Here is a 10,147-nt window from a genome sequence, read left to right as displayed (position 1 = left end):
GCGCCCGGGGGTCCCTGCGGCCCGGGCTGCGCCGTGCGGGCGCGCGGGGCCGCGGCCTGCCGGGTTGCCATGGAGACGGCCATTTCTACCCATCGCTTCTCACGTCGGCGGGCGAGGCCGCCTGCCGGGAGACAAAGGGATGGAAGCGACACCGCGAGGGGAGAATCCATCCCGATCCTGCGGAAGAACGCTTCCCCCGGCGCGCGGCCTGCCCTGGGTTCCCTGCGCGTGTCATAAGCGTGTGTGGGGCTGCGCTCCGCGGGAACTAAACCGAACCAGACAGAAACAAAGCCCCTGGACCCCCAGCTCGCCCCACGTGCCCTCACTTGTGGAACCTGTGCGCGGGCACATCCTGCGGCCTTAAGCCGAAAGTTTCCTGATTCAGCGGTTGGCTTTGCTGCCCACGGCACTTGGGCTTGGAGCAAGATGATCTCTGAAGTCCCTTCCAACCTAATCCGCTCTATGATTCTATGATTTCTTCTGGTATCTTCCCTATGTTCGGGATCGGGGGAGCTGGAGTTCCAGTTTAGATGGGTCTTGCTGCAAACTTTCACTCTAAAAATACTGATATTTTAATTTCCTCTTCCCCTCATGCTGAAAATGTCAGCTATCTAAGCACAGTACATTTCTCTTAAAAACAAGCGGAACAGAGGGGATTTGTTAGTTGTTTTCCAGGCAGCCTGAGCTTTAGATTATGTCTGTAAATACACGTTCAGAATAGCCTTTGCTTACACTTACACCCTCTGCTAATAAATAATCACAGCAGCCATGACAATCTTTGGAGGCAGACATAAAGATAGCCGATAGTTTATGCCTATAAAATGAGCCTTGGCACACCGGTGGTTTTCCTTCCCCCAACCAAGGAAACTCGAAATACCAGCGTGGGATGTGCAATCCTGTGCTACAATTACTCCACATACAGAAATGCAAAGTGCCTGCAGTTCTCACATATTTATTAAGTTACCTCTTGCAATTTCTGGAACTAATTCTACGTTTCCATTTGCTAAGACTTACTGGCAAGCCGATAGCTTTCATCTCGCAGCCCAATACTAACATTTCTCATTTTTAAAATTGCAAAGTCAGAAGTATCTCAAGCACTTTGTCCTTTCTTTTTGCAGGGGCTTCAGCTCCAAGCACAGAAAGCAAGTACGTGTCCCCAGTGTGCACGTGGCCACTAACGAAACACACAGCCCTGCAGGGCCCTCCCAGGGCTCCCCGCCGATTTGCCTTGCCAAGGTGATACTTGTGGTGCGACAGCTGCACTCTTTCACACGCCGGCTGTTTAGCAACTGACCTGATTGAAAATCTCATCTAATTTGACTCCTGTACTGTAGGGGGAAGAAGAGGAAGAACGCAAAATGTAACGATCTGGATCTTTCCTTTCAGTGCTCTGGTTTCTAGTCAGAACATTACGTGTAAGGTTGTGGAAGGGAAAGAAAAAGTACTACATTGGCAAAAATAGTTGCCTCTCATAACAGGACCTTGTGTTACGCATTCTTGACCCTGCATGAACTCTTTTACTCATTTCCTTTTTCTACTTTGTATGATATTGTCTTATTCCTCTACTTAACCTGTTAGTATCAGCTTCATATCAGTAATCTCTCAGTGCAAGAGTTCCTCAATAAAGGTTCTCTTAAAACTCACTTCAGGAAATGAATCCTCACCTTATCTCCCTGGAAATTTCCTTGTATGTGTTTCAGCTCCTTAGGGCAGAGAAGACAAGTTGCACTGCGCATGGAACTAGAAATACAACTAGGGAACAATGCAAATGGTAAATATAGTTTCAGATTCACAAAGGTCAAGGGCAGTAGTGACTAATTCCCTATTCAGAAAACTTTTGCTGCATATTTCAGGCCACCACCACAGGTTCTCACTATTACTAAGCCCATGAAGTCTCACACAGAGATTATCTCCCCTCTTGCCAAAGGCACCAGTATGTCAGAGAATCTTAATTTAAAGATGGCTTTTTCTTACTTTTAAATTAGGCCCTAAGAAACATAGAAGAGAGCACATCAGAAATACGCCCATTTATTGTGAAAAGTGTAATATGTGAAACCTATCAAGCCGCCTCCAGTTTTTGTTTTGATCCAGATGTTGTACTGGGCTTTCCCATATCTCAGTGAAATCCCCTTTTGGCTTCCCTCTTGAACAGCATGATACTGTCTTTTTGAAAACAGAAGACAGGCCGTCTGCTCCACCTCTATGTTTCACACGGTATCCACAGAGAAACAGAAAATTACAAAAATGCTTTCCAACACACAGCAAAGAAATTCTAATTTCAAAGTTCCCTCTAGCTTTGAGTCGGTTATGCAGCTGGCAATAACCATAAACCAATGATTCCCCTTTAACTTCCACAACTATACATGTATTTTTGTAAAACAAGAACTACGAGAGCCAGTTTGACAAGTTTCTTCAGTAAAAAAAAATAAAAATAAAAAAAGATCTTTTAAATGGACATTATTTTGAAGTGTTTTCCTTAAGCTGTACTGTAGCAAAGTATGTGTAGTCTATCCCTCTCAAAATAATCCATGTTTCAGAGGTTTTTCTTTCTAAAAGGAGTGTAGCAGTATTAATCTTCTAGGAGAAAGGGCTCTGAAAAGCAGGTGGAAAGAGGTCTTCCCAGTTCAAGCACATCCACTGATAACAGCTTTCAGGAAGGTTAAATCCTCCCGTCAGATCTGCAGGGCAGATCTCAGATAAGCAGCAGAAATTAAGGATTATCTTGACTACATCATGAACTGTTTACTTTGCTATTTTAAATGGTTATGTTGACTCCATTTCATTTGTTGCTGGGTAATGCTTTCCACAGGAGAACTGAAGACCAGACACCCCAATCCTGACTCTGAGTATTCCTACTCCTCATTCCAGCAGCAAACCCTAAGAGTAATTTTCCTCATTTGTGAAGCTAACACAGCATACATGCGGATAACATTTTGATATGGTTCAATGGAAAGGTGCTTAGCCACAGGAAACGTTTCCTGTTGGTTGTACGGAGGATACGACACAGCCTCCTCTGAGCAGAGGACAAGCAGTAAATAAAGTTACTATTTAATTAAAGAAAATGGTGGTTAAAACGTTTAGGTGTAATAGCTCAGAAATCCAGCGAGGAGGAAAAAGCTCAGAGGAGTAATTTACCTGGGAGGTAATAGCTGAGGGAGTGACCTTAAGTGACAAGCAATAGCAAAAATTTGGAATTATCTCCCCAGCATGAAGCACATTAGTGACACCATAGCTTATTTCTCATTCTGCTCATTCCAGGTTAAGTAAGGCAGTAAGGAATCAATTCAAAGGAAAGCAACAAAAATATTCGGAGGATTTGCTGAGACTGACATACAGAGAGACTAAAGGGGCCAGAGACATTCCTAGCATGGTTAAGAGGCAGCATACAAAGTTCTGTTAGTGTAGATGACAGATTAAGCAGAGAAGCGGGTTTCTTGAGGATGATCTGCAAAGATTGATGTAAACGTGTGGGATGAAATCAAAGAAACATGTAAAAGCCATAGAATTGCCATATGACTTTGAATAAACTGGGAAGAAGGTGCTTAAAATACAAAAATAAATCTTAATAAAATTATAACATGTAAAATGTTTATCTTTTGACCCATTTCCTAGCCTGCATATTGGGGAAGATTATCTGTTAGCCACCATCTTTTCCTGCTACTCTATTTGTTAATCCGTTTCCTTTCATTGTAGCACCAGTAAGACAGCACTGTCATTCATCATGCATATTGTCAGTTATAGGACTTTTCAGATACGAAATGCTTTCCACATCAGAGGATTCACCTTTGGAGCTTACCAGCTTACCTGCAAGAGAAGCATCCCTTGATGCCTCCAACACACTGCACATTTTTTGCCCTATAATATACCCAAATCATAACATTACAAAACCCATCCGCTCAATCCGCAGCCACATTACATGCTTAACCCTGGTGACCCCTTCCAAGCTGCAGTCCAGCTCTTGACATCGGAGCAGGCAGGGCATGGGAGCAAACCTTGACCTTCTCCTCCTGGCCCTGATCCTCAACTGCTAATGCTGTGCTAGCAAATACAGCGACAGTATCATGGGGCACGTAGCATGCCACTGGACTCCAACCACGTTTAGTATTTGGATGGGGACTTTTGAACAGTTCCACAGTGATGGGTCAGTAGGGACTGCAGATTTGGGAAACTGGATTCAAAGGTGTCTAAAAAAAAAAAAAAGAATTACCAAGGTTGCAAACTAGCCTGGATTAAGCAGCTGGTTTGGTAATAGCTTTCTTAGCAGTTAAATGTGTGCGCATTCATCCTAACTCCCAAGATGACAAACATTCAAAATTCTCCTAAGTAAATTCTGATGCATTTGAAACATTCGTGAAGGCAGAAGGTTTGTGCATTTAGAGGTAACTGCTGTCACAGAGCATCTTCCCATCATCTTAACTGTTCCATAGCACTCCATCTTCTCATACACAGCTTGGAAACATGCACAAGAAAAGACTCTGCTTTTTTGTATTTTTAGCCCTCAGCATAGTTTCCATAGCAGTATTAGACCCAATTACGTGGGCTTCTGCCTCGCTTGTCTGGGCTGTGCTGTGGGAATTGGGAGCATTTCAGGTGCCATTACCTTGGGAGGCAAAGCCGCTCCTTCCCACACGCATGCCACAGCCTCTCGCAGTGCTGCTCGGGCAGAGATTTAATCAGGTTAAGGGAAGCAGCTCAGGCTCGCCACTAAAAAACAGCAGTTCTCCTCTTTCGGAAAGAGGAGTTTCACACCACAAATCAGTGAAACATCTTCTGAAGAGCCCTGGGTAGGACATGGCATTGGGTGGCTCAACGGAAGAGCAGCAGCCAAGAGATTCTGATAATTTTGTTTCCCTTTCTATGCTTGGCCTTGCACTACAGGGAGGGGATGTTGTTGGACTTCACAGCCTTCCTGTCCCAGGCCATTTTTAAATGATGACCAAGCACTGGGATGTTTTGAATATTTAGATAAAGTTTCATCGAGTGGCTCGATCAACAAAGCGAGCTGTAAGCAGTTGGATATCCTTATGAGAAAGTATGGAGCTGAGCCTCCCCTCTGTCTGGATAACATGATTGTATTGACCTCAGGAGGAAATATAAGCAGCTCTGGAACTGCTAGCACAGCCCTTATTCTGTCATAACCTCACACATGAAATAACCTTACAATCCCCCACAGCTGTCAGTCATCCAAGACATCACGGGCCTGATTTGAGAACACACCTAGCACAGCCTCCCAGGAGCCCATCTGAAACTAATTTTTATCTCCAGTCTCTGTGTTACAAGTGCTGCCTTAGCCTATCCTCTCATTAGACACCCAAGGATGCAAAAATCGGGTCAGGAGAGCAGGGGGACACCTGAGAAATGAGAGCCAGGCCACCTTAGGATATTGCAGCTAAAAGAGGACTGTGGGAGAACACATGCAAAAATGAGCGGGGTCATGTATTTGGGGCCAAAAGGCTCACAGTGCTGACACGTAGATGCACTGAGAACATCACCCAGGGACCTTTCTGCTTCCTCCCCAGCTCTGACTGGTCATATCTTGTCTGCTGCAGGATTGCAAACACTTGGGACAGGGCAAACATCAACCAGTGTTACACAGACCTGGGATGTCCTAGAGGGGTGACAGAAATAAATACAGTGTTAAGAGGAGCTGCTCCAGACGAACAAGGAAAACTTAAACCAGGTGTAAAATCTCTTGCACCCTGCAGAGGCTTTCTGGAGTCACAGGGTCAAAGCTCTGAATCTCAGAGCAGCAATGTTTGATAGGCACTGTGCAAGAAATGCATGCTTGGAAGCTTTCTGAGATCTGCTGCGGGTTGCTGGAAACAGCAACTGCTGAACACTGAATGAAAATCACCTCTCTAGTTTACACAAAGCATCTCCTCTTTCCACCAGCAGAAGAGAAACTATTTAGATCACTAACATGAAAGTCATATTCCTGACAGCAGCCACAACATTCAAAATATTTCACTTACTGCTTGGTTTATTTATTATTCCTATTCATCATTATACTTTATTGTGAACATAAACATTTGAGAGAATCATAAATATTAGCACTGGAGATGAACAGAAAGCCAGTCTGGGAAAACTCACAAGACGAAGATGGCCATACATTACTTACGATTATTTTATTTGGTTTATTCCTTCAGCTTCAGTTCACCCTACCTTGTACAGTTCTACAACCTTTTCCTCTAGTTATCTCTCCTCTAATGTCTATATCTTTGGCTTTTGTTTGATACAGAAAGCATGAGCTGAAAAAATTGTTCAAAACAATGACTCGTTCTGTTCTGCTTTACATATCAGTTATATTAGTGGGTATGTCAACAGCTTTTATTAACATTAAAGGTGAAATTCAGAGTTGAAATAGCACGAGCGGCATGATGTGTAGCCATATGACTGAAGAGATAAACGTGACAACTAGATGGCATGGCTTGATGCAAAGCTGTATAAATTCTACCCTTTGAAATAAAAAGTTGTTCTTAATCTACTAATAGTTGTTAATGATTACTAGAACTGGGAATAATCTGAATTCACATGCTGGTGAGTAATACTCCTCTACAAACATCCGGAATATGAAGATTATGCCCTCAGCCCAATCACTGTGTATTTCAGGACGAGCAGAGGGATGCGTGCACTGGAATGCTGCTGGTCATCTCCCAAATATTTGGCTCGGCTCTGGGTCCCTGCGCACCCCAGCTGAATGGCATTAAACTGTTCAGAATCAGCTTACGTGATTCTTTTAAAAGAGAAAACCAGAAGGAATGGATCTCTTCTCCATGAGTATCAGTAGTTCTAGAAAAAAAGGCTGCTAACATTTTTTACATCTTTGAATTGGTGGCATGCAGTTGGATCAAATGCTGCCCTTTAAACAAAAAAAAAAAAAAAAAGCACCCCTGATAGTGTCACAGCTGTGCTCTCTTGCTGCCTTATCTCTGTTCCTTCTACGCTTTTAGTTTTCAGTGAACATTTATTGGTGCCATGAGACTTGCATCTTAAAAACCAGAAGCGTTATGCATGAGATCTGGGCAGGAGCAGCACGGTCCCCAGGCAGCTGTCACCGCGCTCACGGATCAAGGACAGCATCAGGCACCCTGAACTCAGGAGCAAGTCGTGGCAGGGCAGGGCTGCCTCAGCCTGACCGCAGCAGGATGAGGCTGGTTTCCCTGCGCCTGTCACCTACTTCTCTGTTCGCTTCAAGGGTGTGGGTAGCGGGCAGCTGTGCCACCAAGGCTACGGGTACAACCTTTGCAAGTGTATTTCCAAGTTAATGTATGAAGGCAGCCCGTTTGCTCCAGCTGGATCTCAAACAGCTTAACCTTCAGCTGCCGGAGGTATTCAGGTGGAGGCTACACGTGGAGGAAGCGTGTCGTTCCCATGCCCTGGCAGCCTGCGACACGTTATCCCAAAGCAGGGAGCACAGGGAGCTCCATCTCCCCGTGGGCAGAAGGGGATGTCCTGGGGTTGTGTGTGTTGTGCTGTGGCAGCTTGTTGAAGGGCCACGTGCTAGCACAGGCCTTCAAAAATGCCTTCAGTCCCCAGAGGTGCCAAGAAGATACGGAAGGCTATATAACAACTTCTATGGAAGGCCATAGAAGATGTTAGGCTTCCACTGAAATGCTTCACTTAAAGCAACTGTTCATAGGACAAAAACAACAAAAATGGCTTTTTCTCCCATGAGGAAAGTTGTCTTTCACAAAACCCAGGGGAGCAGATGTTGCTGCGCTTCCAGGCAAGTGAGATCTGGAAGGAAATGAATGCTGCCATGCAGGAAATGGGAATTATTGAAAGCACCTGCAAGCCGGGGCCCCCTGGCTCTCGTGGCAAGCTCTGCAGTGGTGGCTCCTCCATGCAGTGCTGGCCTTTAGTTGCCCCATCACTCACATTACACCACTGGAGGGACGCACACCAGGACTGGCTGCCGACGTCCTGCAAGCATTCTGAAAGATTAGTGTGGGGGAAGCCAGAAGGCTGTCCTAATCCTCTGCAGCACAGTGCAAATCCTCACATTGCACAGCAGGCTTCCTCGTGGATCACTGGAGAGGACATCCCCGATGTCTGCTGGTACCAGGGCCAGAGCACCCAGGGTAAAAGAAGAGAGGCTGTCATCTGACAGCCACTGCAACCTAATTGTAGTGTCTGGAATCTGGAGGTCCCTTCTCCTGCCCCGCCACTCAGGGCAAGCACATGTCCTCGGACTAAATTCAGGCCCAAACATCCTGAGTTTTGGCTAAACTTACACATGAAAAAAAACTATACAATGAAAGGGTTATGCTAAAGAACAGGTAGCTGTAATGAGGATACAGCAACACAGATAAGGCGTGTCATTTCTGCCCAGATGCAGAAAGGAACTGTCGTTATGGTTAAGCAGTATATTGACCATATAGATATGTGCTCAAAACCAACTATTTTTTCGTGAGGAATGAAGTAAGAAGTTGTCCAAGTGCTCCTTGTTAGGGTAAGGTGCTGGTTTTGTTCTAGATTATGATGACCACCAGCACAAGAGCAGCTAGGATTTTCCTTCTACACTACATAAATATGCATCATATTTCAGCTTTTAACTAAAAGCCATCATCCTGAAACCCTGGATAAAATGCTGCAAAACACCAAGTCTGTTTCCCAACCCTACAGACCTCACAGAGGTTGTGCCTGCCCGCGAAGGCTGTGCTAAGCTGAGGGAGATGCCAAGACATGAGACTACCGAACACCATGTTCGGCGGTGAATCGCACTTGTTCTCAAGCAATCTGTGTGACTTTGTGCTGCAGATAAAAAGGGACACAGCAAGACTCTTCTTTCGGAATATCTACAGAGACCCAGAGTTAAGTTACTGAGATAATAAGGTGCTTCACATCCTCCTATTCTGTGCGGAAATAACTCTACACTGGCACACCACATTTTAGTATGCCACCGAAGGTCTGCTGTTACATGTTAAATCTTACTGTCAGCCATTGCAGCATAGCAGGTTCTAGCAACCACCAAGCTGAACACCATGTACACAGGTGGGCAAATCCAGAACAGCAATGGTTCCTCACTTTTAAGCATTTGTTTTCTCATCATGCAAGTCATATGAGGCATTAAAATCAGGAAAAATATTCATCACATGCAACTATGAGAACCTTTTGAATGTATTAGTTACGTAATTTAGACCCTTGACTTTCAAAGCCCTACCCAAAATAGCTTGCACTCGAGCTGAAGGAGCCACTGTGACCTTATCTTGGGTCCAGCCAGTTGAGGGAACGGCAGAACACTTTCCCGGGGCCATCTGAGGACAGGGGGGAAGTATGAGGGATCTGAGCTTCTGGGTATTGTTCCTCACCCAAGTCAAAGAATGATGGGTAGGAAGGACAGTCATACACATCATCTGGGCTTGCTCAGTCTAAACCCATGGATGGGACCCCAATTCCAGGTTAGAAAAAAATGCTCACAAATATTTTCCGAGATAGCAATACTTTAGAGAAGCAGAGCTGAGAGTTTTAACTAGTGCTCACACAAGAGGGCTTACACCTTTTCTCCCTGATTTATGTGTTGAAGTTATTCATTAGCAGTTCCCCTTCAGGCACAGGAACATTTGCTCAGAGCAAGAATGTATTTTATTTGGTTTTATTTTCTCAGAAGCATGCAGTTTGCATCTGAGGAAGGTCAATTATTAACTCTGGCCTGGGATGGAGGTGTGCAAGGTTAGCCTTCCTGAGGATCAGATGCATCACTGGATCTGACAGCTCTGGCGTGGCTGGTTCCCACCGCCTGCAGGTTACGACCTGTTACAGGAGCTGGGACGAAGGGCACCACACCGAGTATCAAGGGCGAGAAAACACTGACTGATTTAAGATACATTCACATTTTTACAGTTCTAACAGTAACTATGTTGGGAAAACAAGATTTATTATTCCTGATTTCTAGGACTTCAGTCTTGCTAGGATTCCAGCAAAGACAGGATGCAGGGCGTCCTGGTCCTGCACTTGTTTTCAGCGAGCAATATTGCAAGCCTTTACAGGGCTACTTACATAATTAACAGGAGGCACCCCCCTGAATTTCTGAAGCCTGCTCCCACAGTGTTACTTTGTGCTCATCCATCAGCTGTAGCTGAGCTCTCAGATACCAGATGTTTCTGTGCGAGCTCCCCCCCACACCGCAGCGTACGGTGATACTCTC

The 10,147-nt window shown here is 45.0% G+C and overlaps 1 long non-coding RNA gene across 1 annotated transcript; it reads left to right on the top strand.

The window, feature by feature from the left end:
- On the top strand, positions 13–1,643 carry LOC110400576. The gene is made up of 2 exons (XR_002439945.1): positions 13–483; positions 1,119–1,643. It is a non-coding gene; the product is annotated as an uncharacterized LOC110400576 (long non-coding RNA).

This window comes from Numida meleagris, chromosome 5 (genome assembly GCF_002078875.1).
Source record: "Numida meleagris isolate 19003 breed g44 Domestic line chromosome 5, NumMel1.0, whole genome shotgun sequence".
Classification (NCBI taxonomy): Eukaryota; Metazoa; Chordata; class Aves; order Galliformes; family Numididae; genus Numida; species Numida meleagris.
This window is presented reverse-complemented; position numbering and strand designations above follow the sequence as displayed.